Source organism: Otolemur garnettii, unplaced genomic scaffold, assembly GCF_000181295.1.
Source record: "Otolemur garnettii isolate 467f Iridium unplaced genomic scaffold, OtoGar3 scaffold00011, whole genome shotgun sequence".
Lineage (NCBI taxonomy): Eukaryota > Metazoa > Chordata > Mammalia > Primates > Galagidae > Otolemur > Otolemur garnettii.
The window spans coordinates 30,440,505-30,450,172 of NW_003852406.1; positions in this window are offsets into that span (position 1 = coordinate 30,440,505).

Here is a 9,668-nt window from a genome sequence, read left to right on the forward strand (position 1 = left end):
CAGCTTAAGGATCTGTCTCAAAAAAAAAAAAAAAGGGAAAGGTGGTGGAGGAGGGAGATTATATCTTTACTTTTCCCCAACCTTGAACTGAAATTCAAGCCTTTCCTTTCATGGTAGATTTGAGGCACAAACTCCATTACTGTTAGCAGCACCTGTTACTTGTCATCTATAGAGATCACAGATATTTTCATATTACATTACAGCTGTTGCACATATCTTGAGATAAAATTACGGTAATTACACCCAATGTTGGATCTTGTTATTTAACATGCCAGTAAAGAAGTACATCATGTTACTGCATCTCAAACATTTTGATAAACCTGTTTTTAAATATAATTTATTTCCATTGTGCTTCTAAGTATTTTATTTTGTGCACTTCTGAGATGTCTACAGGCTTCATCAGATACCAGAACAGTCCATGGCATGAAAAGGCTGGAGTCCAAGCCAGAGTTGGTTTGCTGCCAGAGCGAGGTCCTGGAAGTATTCAAATACAAAGAAATGCGTTCCTCTAATTTTCCATGAGGTGTCCTCTCTCCACCTCCTTTTAGGCTGGATACTTTTATGGGCAGAACCAGATCATTTTCATAAGAAGACAAAGACTGTGTGTATAAGAGGAGGCAGAGCCCAGGGTGGGTACAGACCAGAGGAAAAGATTCCAAGGTCAGGCAAATTAGGGGAGTCTATTTATACTCAGAGACAATGGGGTGCTGGGCAGGGGGGAGGCTCAGGTTTGGGAGGATCAGGTGAGCTCTGCAAAGGGGGGGAAGGAAAATGTTGTCCCTGATAGTGCTCCAGCCACCCAGGGTGCTGGGTGCTGGCCATAGAGAACCCCAGGGTAGTCCTGCTCTCCTTCTCCACCCTGGGGGCCCAGAGATGTAGGGAGAGGGATTAAGAGGCTTCAGGATGCAGAGTTAGATGAATTGGCTTAGAGTCCCAGTTCTCCCATTTGCTGGCTCTGTGACTTCACTGTATCTTGGTTTCTTCATCTCTAAAAATAAAGAGGAGCAAAATTACCTATGTGGGAGGGTTTGGTGATTCTCTGAACTAATCAACACAGCACAGTGGCTAGGAGGCACAGGTGCACACGAAATAAACATTAGCTGGCAACAGTGATTCACACCCCAGTGGCAAGTCATCCCTGGGCTGGGAAGTCCCTAGAATTCAATGTCCAGACCCTATCAAAGCTCCCCTGTCCTGGATTCTCCTCTCCTCTCAGGTGCCTGTTTTTCCTATAGGACAAATAGATGGTAACGGCTTATCCAGCATATTGCCCTCTCCTGAAAGTATTCATCTTGGCTTGCCTGTCAGGAAGCAGGCTGAGGTTTCTCTAGGAAGACCTCAGCCAGAGACAGCATCTCCCCAGCCATCTTGACAGAGGCTCACCAAGTACGGCCAAACCCAGGAATAATTCTAGTTTCTCCTTTCTTGAGCCTGTGCAGCAGCAATCATGAGCGCTGCCAAGTGCTGCTGGCAGCCAGCCATTCAGGTCGAATGCCAAAGCGGGCTTTTCAGTAAATGCTCGTCATGAGCTTGTTTTAGTCTATGAACACACTTTTGTAGCCCCAAGTTATTCCATTTGTAGGTATGAATTTTTTCCATAATACTGGGGAGCAGAGAATGGACAGTTTTATTTCTTTTTTTCTCAAATTGCCTTGTTTTCCACCATGTTCTGTGCCCAGAGTAGTGCTTGGCCCAGGGAGATGCCCAATGGTCATATTTTCAATTAATATTCAAATGGATGATACAGCCACATAGCTTTTTTTTTTTTACAAAGACTAAATATAAATCTATTTAAGTTAAAATATTCTCCCTCGAAGCATTAAGCCCCATCCACCCAGTTCCTGATCCCTCGTCACTCCCACAGGTAACTACTGTTACTTGTTTCTTGAATGTCCTTCCTGGCTTTCTTTATGCATATCCAAATAAATATGTATACTCTTTTTTTCCCCTCCCTTTCTTACATAAAATGTGGAGTACTACCTACCCTGCACTTTACCTTGTAAGACAAATTTAACAAGATGTCTTTGAGCTCCTGCCACCAGAGTGCAGAGCTGGTGCCTTTCTCACAGCTGCGTGTCGTTCCATGGCAGCAGCTCACTCTATGACCAGTCCACTATTAATGTTTATCTGGGCTGTTTCCAATATATATATTTTTTTTGAGACAGAGTCTCACTATGTCGCCCTGGTTAGAGTGCTATAGCATCACAGCTCACAGCAAACTCAAACTCTTGGGTTTAAGCAACTCTCTTGCCTCAGCCTCCCAAGTAGCTGGGGTCACAGGCACCTCACCACAATGCCTGGCTATTTTTTTGTTTTTGTTGTTGTCATCATAGTTGCTTAGCAGGCCTGGGCCTGGTTCAAACCTGCCAGCCCTGGTGTATGTGGCTGGTGCCCGATAACCTTATATAGACTTGATTAAGCATAAAAATAAATGCATCTATGAAACATGTTCTCAGAATGCAATTCAAAAGTTTTTTACATTTGTCGTTTTGGTAGATATTGCCAAATTGCCTTCTTTAGGGGTTTTATTGACTTATGCTTGGTAAACATTGAATGAATTAATAAATTAAAGAACAATGTTTTCAAGTTCAGTCATTTTGGGACCCTCAGCATGCAAGGAAAACTAGGTGAAGGAGTTGACTGTGGTCCAGAAAGGCCATCAAAAAAAATTTTTTTTTTTTTTGACACAGAGTCTCACCCTGTTGTCCTAGGTAGAGTGCTGTGGCATCATATCTGACAGCAACCTCAAACTTTTGGGTGACCCAAGAGTTCTTCTTGCCTGAGCCTCCCATGTAGCTGGGACTACAGGTGTCTGAAACAATGCCAGGTTAGTTTTTCTATATTTATTAGAGACAGGGTCTCACTCTTGCTCAGGCTGATCTTGAACTCCTGAGCTCGAGCAATCCATCTGGCTTGGCCCCCTGAGTGCTAGGATTATAGGTGCAAGCCACCACGCTCGGCCAGAGATCACCAATTTTACTGTGACTCTTTTGGCCCCTCAAGGCCACTGGGTGACTTTGTCTTGTCATCTTTCAAGTGTGGCTGTACCCAGAGATGTCCCCCATGGCCTCCTTCCACCAAACAGGGGCTACTCTGTTTTATTCAACAATAGCCAGGTACGGGGAAATTTCCAAGAGCCTATAAAAATGTCTGAGACCTGGTAGAAAAAAACCACAACATCCCCCCAATATTGGCTCCAAAGTCTAAAAGTAGAAAACTGCAGAATCACAATGAATAAATGTGTAAGCAAATGTCCATACAATGTAATATTGCATCAGCTTCATTTAGTATTCATAAAAGTTTCATCACATCTGAAAACAGTTTGGAGGTCAGATTATCTTACCTCACACTATCCTCAAGTGTGCAGAAAGACTGCCAAGAAATCATTACTGATTGTAAATTAAATGAAGTCCTCAAAAACCAAATCATTCCAAAAGGAAAATCATAAAAATCCTTTCCAAAAGCAAAACAATTTTTTTTATGTAAAATGGGCCATGTCATTTAAAAATGTTTATGTTTAGTATGTAATGAGATGAAGACTCCAAAAGTAAGAGTGCCCTGGACCTACCACTGTCTTAAAAACCTGACAAGTGGCTTGGCGCCCATAGCACAGTGGTTATAGCGCCAGCCACATACACCAAACCCAACCCAGGCCAGCTAAAACAACAATGACAACTGCAACAAAAAATAGCCGGGCGCTGTAGCAGACGCCTGTAGTCCCAGAAACTTGGGAGGGTGAGGCAAGAGAATGTCTTAAGCCCAAGAGTTTGAGGTTGCTGTGAGCTGTGACGCCACAGCACTCTACCGAGGGTGACATAGTGGGACTCTGTCTCAAAAAAAAACCTTGCCAGCCCCACCTGCCCCATGAAGCATGCATTGTGGGGTGCTTAGGGCCTATGGGCCCCTGACAACCCAAAGGAGAGGGAAACCACCCCTTAGATCAGAGAGACTCCCCTACAACTGAGGTACCTCTCAGATGTAGCAGCAAGAACAAGACAGAAATTAATTTTTCTATAGATAATCTAAATTCTGAGTCCCATGTAAAAATGAAATTCTGCAGAGTTGCATGCTACTTGCTCATGACAGAGAAGGAACAAGCATTTTAGAGTTAGTTTAGGGCCCATTGTAAAGATGAGAGGCCAAGCCCCATCCCTTGAGAACTCTTGTTTTGGAGGCCAGATGGCTGGCATGGAGCACCTGGCAGCTAGCACAGTGGGGGTCTCCGGGGTTGTCCCTCATTTAGGCCTATCCACATCTCCTCTCCCCTCACTCCAAAGCTTTTAAAGAGGAGGCCCACAGCAGATCTCTAATGATTTGTGAGCCCTTACCACATGCCCAGCACTTCAAATACATGCATATATGATTTCCTTTCATCATTATAGCTAGCATATAAGTAAGCATTACTGTTCCCATCTGTTGCCACAATAAAGACAGGGAAGCAGAGATTCAGGGCTGGCAATAGGCTGTCCAGGACAAAGAGTAAGACTGTGGTGGGACCAAGACCTGGTACCCTACCCTGCCTCCCGCACATGCTATCACCTTCTACATCCTTGCTTCCACTATCGTCCCTGCAGCCCCAATTCTGTAAGGACTTTAAAAATGCATAGATTCAGCTGAGCCTGTAATCCCACCACTTTGGGAGGCTGAGGCGGGAGGATCCCTTGCGCTCGAGAGTTTGAGACCAACCTGAGCAAGAGTGAGATCCATCTCCACTAAAAATAGAAAAACTAGGTGGGTGTTATGGCAGGCGTCTGTAGTCCCAGCTACTAGGGAAGCCCAGGAGTTGGGGGTTGCAGTGAGCTATGATGATGCCACTGAGCTCTACTCCTGGTGACAGAGACACTCCTTCTCAAAAAAAAAAAGAAAAGAAATGCATTAATTCAAGATTAATAACTAGTCTGTATAGTCAAACTCCAAAAGAAAACAAATTTAAAAACATTTCCCCCACTCCAGTATCTGCTCCTTCTGGGTCCTTTCTCTGGCTGTTACCATGTAGCCTGGCTGCCTTCTGGGGTCTTCCCTCCCTATTACTTTGCTGGTGTAAGCACATTTTAAACTCCTTTTGTGAACCCCTTTGACTCAACTAGAAGATGCCTGAATTTCTGCTAGCAGAATGGCACCCTTCAAGCTTCCAGTTAAAATGCCTCTGCCCCCAACCCCCAGACTGGGCCTCTTGTGAGAGAAGGGAGGTAGAATCTGAGTTCAGGTTTGGCTGAGTGTAGGGGTGCTGGTAAGGAAGCACGGAGGCCTCTAGGAATAGGGCATGGTGAAGGCAGAGGAACCATGGTGTCTGGGCACAGTGCCAGGCTCTGGAAACAGGACAGTGAATAGGAAGGACACAGGCCCTCTGCAGCTGCAGCCCGTATCTTCCCTGGGGTTCAGTCGTCACCACTCCTTGGTCAGTATGGCTCTGCCTAACTCCTGTGTTGGCCTTGCCTGCCTGGCATCCAGCGCTTACCCACCCCCTGCCCTCCATCAGCTCTCAGGGACACCCAGGCCTCTACCCATCCAAGCCCTGTTCCCCTGGCCCCAAAGCTGGGAGCTAGGCCAGCCCCTCTGATGCCTTCCCTCTTGGAAAGAGAAACACGAGGTGTGCAGATTTGCCTGCCAATTTGGTAGGGAAATGAGGCCGACTGGAGGCCAGAGTCCATGATCTGAGAGGGTCTGAGAGCCCTCTACCCAGCTGATGGGCTCTTCTCTCTAAGGTCCTCCCACCTGCCAGCTGTGAGAGCTTCTGGAAGCAGGGGCCAAGCCCAACTCCGCTGCAAGTTCTCAGCACCACCCAATACCAGCCAGCTGCAAAAAGCAAGGGCTACAACGTTTGTTGGATGAATTAGCAACCATAGTGAGACTCATGGTGTGCATTTATTAGCTCATTTAAGCTTTGCAATGGCTCTAGGAGGCAGATACTATTATTGTGCCCCATTGTACAGATGGGGAAGCTAAGGCACAGGGAGGCTGGGTGATCTGCCCAAGCTCACATAGCCCGTTCCTTTTTATGAAACCCTCTCACCTCTCTACCCGTGTCCTACCTTACTGACTCCCACATCAGGACAATAGGCATGTTGGTACAGGGTGCCCCCTTTCAGAAATACATGGTAAAGCCCCCTCCCTGGCCTTGGGTCTCCCTATGGGAGCTGCTCCCTCTCGTCAAAGCAGCCTCACTCTGAGGACAGTCTCTCTCCAGTCCCGAACCTCTCTTCCCCTTACCTCTAGCAGGCCAACTTCCTTCGGATGTGCTCTGGGTGGAACAAGGTTCTACTAGGATTGCCTTGGATGCTCCACCCCAAATAACTGAGCCATCTCTGCTTCTCTTTGCCTCAGGGACAAAAGGCCTCCATTTATGTCTTAAGATGGTGGTGGTGCTTAGGGCAGCTCCACCAGCAGGACCCAGAAATGATGCAAAATGCTACCCCAAAGTGGTCGTGCCTAACTATGGCGGCAGCCAGTCCCGCAGGTGGAGCCCTGAGGGGCAGGGAGAGCTCCCTTGTGTTGCTCAGGGAGCTGTGGAAAGAGTGACCCCCGGCTTCGTGGCTGTGTCTCCACCACTGTTAGATTTCAGAGCAGGCAGGGGCAGACCCCTGGTGATCCTTTAGCATCCATTTTCTTGTTGCACAGGTGGGAAACTATAACCCAGAGAGGACAGGGACATGCCCAAGGACACACAGCATGCAGGCTTGGTAAGGCTGTTCCTCTCTGGGCCTCCCATACGACTGTGAGCCCCTCCTCTGGCAAAGTTGGCTTCTTGGCCAGTGTGGTCTTCCTGGGGTGTGATAGACACAAAGGCAGTGTGTATCATGTGTTCCTTTGGAGGCCTTTTGGCACACCCTGCCTCTCTCTGAGGAAACTGGCCTAGGGTGAGTCACTGCCTCTGTGTTCCCCTGGGGTTTGCCCAGAGGCTGGCCATGTGGAAGCAAGTTTACTGCCCAAATTTCCCCTTTTCAGTAAATAGGCTACTTCCTCCTGGATTGGCCACTTCCCTCTGGTCACTGGGTTCCTGGGAGGCTCAAGGAGGCAGAAGCTTACATGAGCATGCGGGGCAGACCCCTGGACACCAAGCATGTGCACGCCTGGTGCATGGACTGTGAAAAGCTGGCCCCTGACCATAGCACAATGATGTTTAATCTAAGAGGCCTCAAGGACTGCAAATGTCAAAAAGCCATTTAAGAAGGGTTCCAAGGAATTATGAGCCACCAGAGACTGCTCCAAAATTTCCATGTAGGGGGGCTGGGGGAGGGGGAGGGAATAAAGTTGTGTTTACTTATACAAACTACAAAAATTGTCTAAATTGAAGATGGGGAGGTGCTGAGAAAAATGAGATAAAGCTCCATGGCCCTAGGAATGAGAGGGTAAAGGGTTTGTTCATGAGATAACCAGCATTTCAGAGTGGCCTTGAAAGACTTAGTGGTTAGAGAAGCCTGGGGGAGGTCTGTAGACCTCTAAAGGTGTTGGGGTTTATTCTGGTGGCACCATATACGGAGGTGTGGACCACTTCCCATGGTTCAGTCAAGTAGGCAGAGACTCAGGGCCTTGCAGGCTTTGGCCTTGAAGCTTTATACTTTAGCACTTTTACTAGGAACTCAGTGCCTGTGACTACCCAGCTTCCACCTCAGAGGGTCACATTCTGGGCCTGGCCAGAGTCAGGCAGGGGCTGGGGCAATTTATCCCTTGGGATACTAATAGACTCTGCACCTAGACTTGCTTGTTTTCAAGGAACCTATGAAATGTTTGTGACCTAAGAAGAATGTACTGACTCCAAAACCCAAGAAAAAAGAGCAAAATCAAAATTAATAACATCTAATTCAGCTGGGTACAGTGGCTTATGCCTGTAATCCTAGAAATCTGGGAGGCTAAGGTGGGAGGATCCCCTGAGCTGAGAAGTTCAAGATCAACCTGAGCAAGAGCCAGACCCTGTCTCTACAAAAAATAGAAAAATTTGCTGGGCATTGTGGAGGGCATCTGTAGTCCCAGCTACTTGGGAGGCTGAGGCAGGAAGAATGCTTGAACCCAGGAGTTTGAGGTTGCAGTGAGCTAGGCTGAGGCCATGGCACTTTACCCTGGGGTAAAAAAAAAAAAAAAAAAAAAACGAATTAATTAAATGTCTACAAAGTGTAACATTATGTCAACTTTATAGTACTCATAAAAATGATATTATCCTTAGAAAAAATTTGTAGGTTGGGTTTTTCTCAGAATCCTTTTGGTCAGAATCCTTATGTAGACATGATAATTGCCAATCATAAATTAAAATGAATAATTTATAGTCCAATGTTATTAAATGCATAATTCTAGACATTTCGTCAACTTTTTTTTTTTTTTTTGAGATAGAGTCTCAAGCTGTCGCCCTGGGTAGGGTGCCATGGCGTTACAGCTCACAGCAACCTCCAACTCTTGTGCTTAAGGGATTCTCTTGCCTCAGCCTCCCAAGTAGCTGGGACTACAGGTGTCTGCCACAATGCCTGGTTATTTTTTGGTTGCAGTTGTCGTTGTTTGGCAGGCCCGGGCTGGATTCAAACCCACCAGCTCTGGTGAGCAACTTGAGCTACAGGTGCCAAGCCACCGCCAAACATTTTTATAGCAAAAATTATACATGTTTTCCATGGGATGTGGAGGCATTTTAATATGTTTAATATGATGTGAGGTGTGGCCTTTCAAAAAAGAGGAGGGCAGGGGCCCCGCAAGCATTTTAGAATGGCCCTAGCTCCTCTGAGGTGGGTAACCAGGGAGGGTAAGGAGACTCAGGCACAGGAGAGTCAGGCTGAGGTTCTGCTTGGCTGCTGGAAGCTCCAGGAGAGGATATAGAAGTCCTTTGTCTGTAGCATCTGCCAGCCAGCCCAGGCCCTCACTCCAGGGAAGGGGGCTTACTGCCACTGCCTGGTAAGGATGCCTTGTGCCTAGTGACATCTGCCTCCACGTGACCCCCTATGGGGCGTGGTTCTGTCCTCTGATGCCTCTGATGCCTCTGATGATGGACTATGGCCAATTTTTTTGTGAAAATTTTTTCTATTTTTTCACAATTTACTGATAGAGTTGAAGAGAGTTGGCTACCTTGCCCTACCCAGTGGCCTCCCAGTACCACAGCTACATAGACCCACTTCTCCCTGCTCTTCCCCTTTCCACAGGATTTCAAGGTCATACTCTACCCTGACTGCCTCCTCCACAAGCCAATTAGTCACAGTCCCTCTTACCCACTTGGCTAGGTTCAAACTGAACTTGGTCCCCTCACTCAAAAGGACAGTCCATTCCATCCTGGACATCACAACCTCTGGCCTCTCTAGATTCCCCTCTCAGAATCAGCTGACTGATGAGGAAGACATCGATGTTACCTATATGAGAATAATAATAACAGCTGATACATACTAGGCACTTACTACATGTGAGGCACCACGCTAAGAAATTTCACATGTATTTCTCATGTAACCCTTACAGTAACAACAGCACAAGATATCTACTTGTATTATCCTCATTTTATAAGTGAAGAGACTGAGGCTCACAGAAGGTAATAACTTGGCCAAAGGCACATCTCTGCTAAGCAGCAGAGGTGCCTTCCCACCTATGGGGCTTTAAACAGGCAGCCTAATTTGGTGCCCTTGTCCAGTTCAGAGACAAATTCTGGCAGTCTGACTTGAGAGCTCTGTCCCTAACACTGCTGACTGTGTTCAAAGCCAACC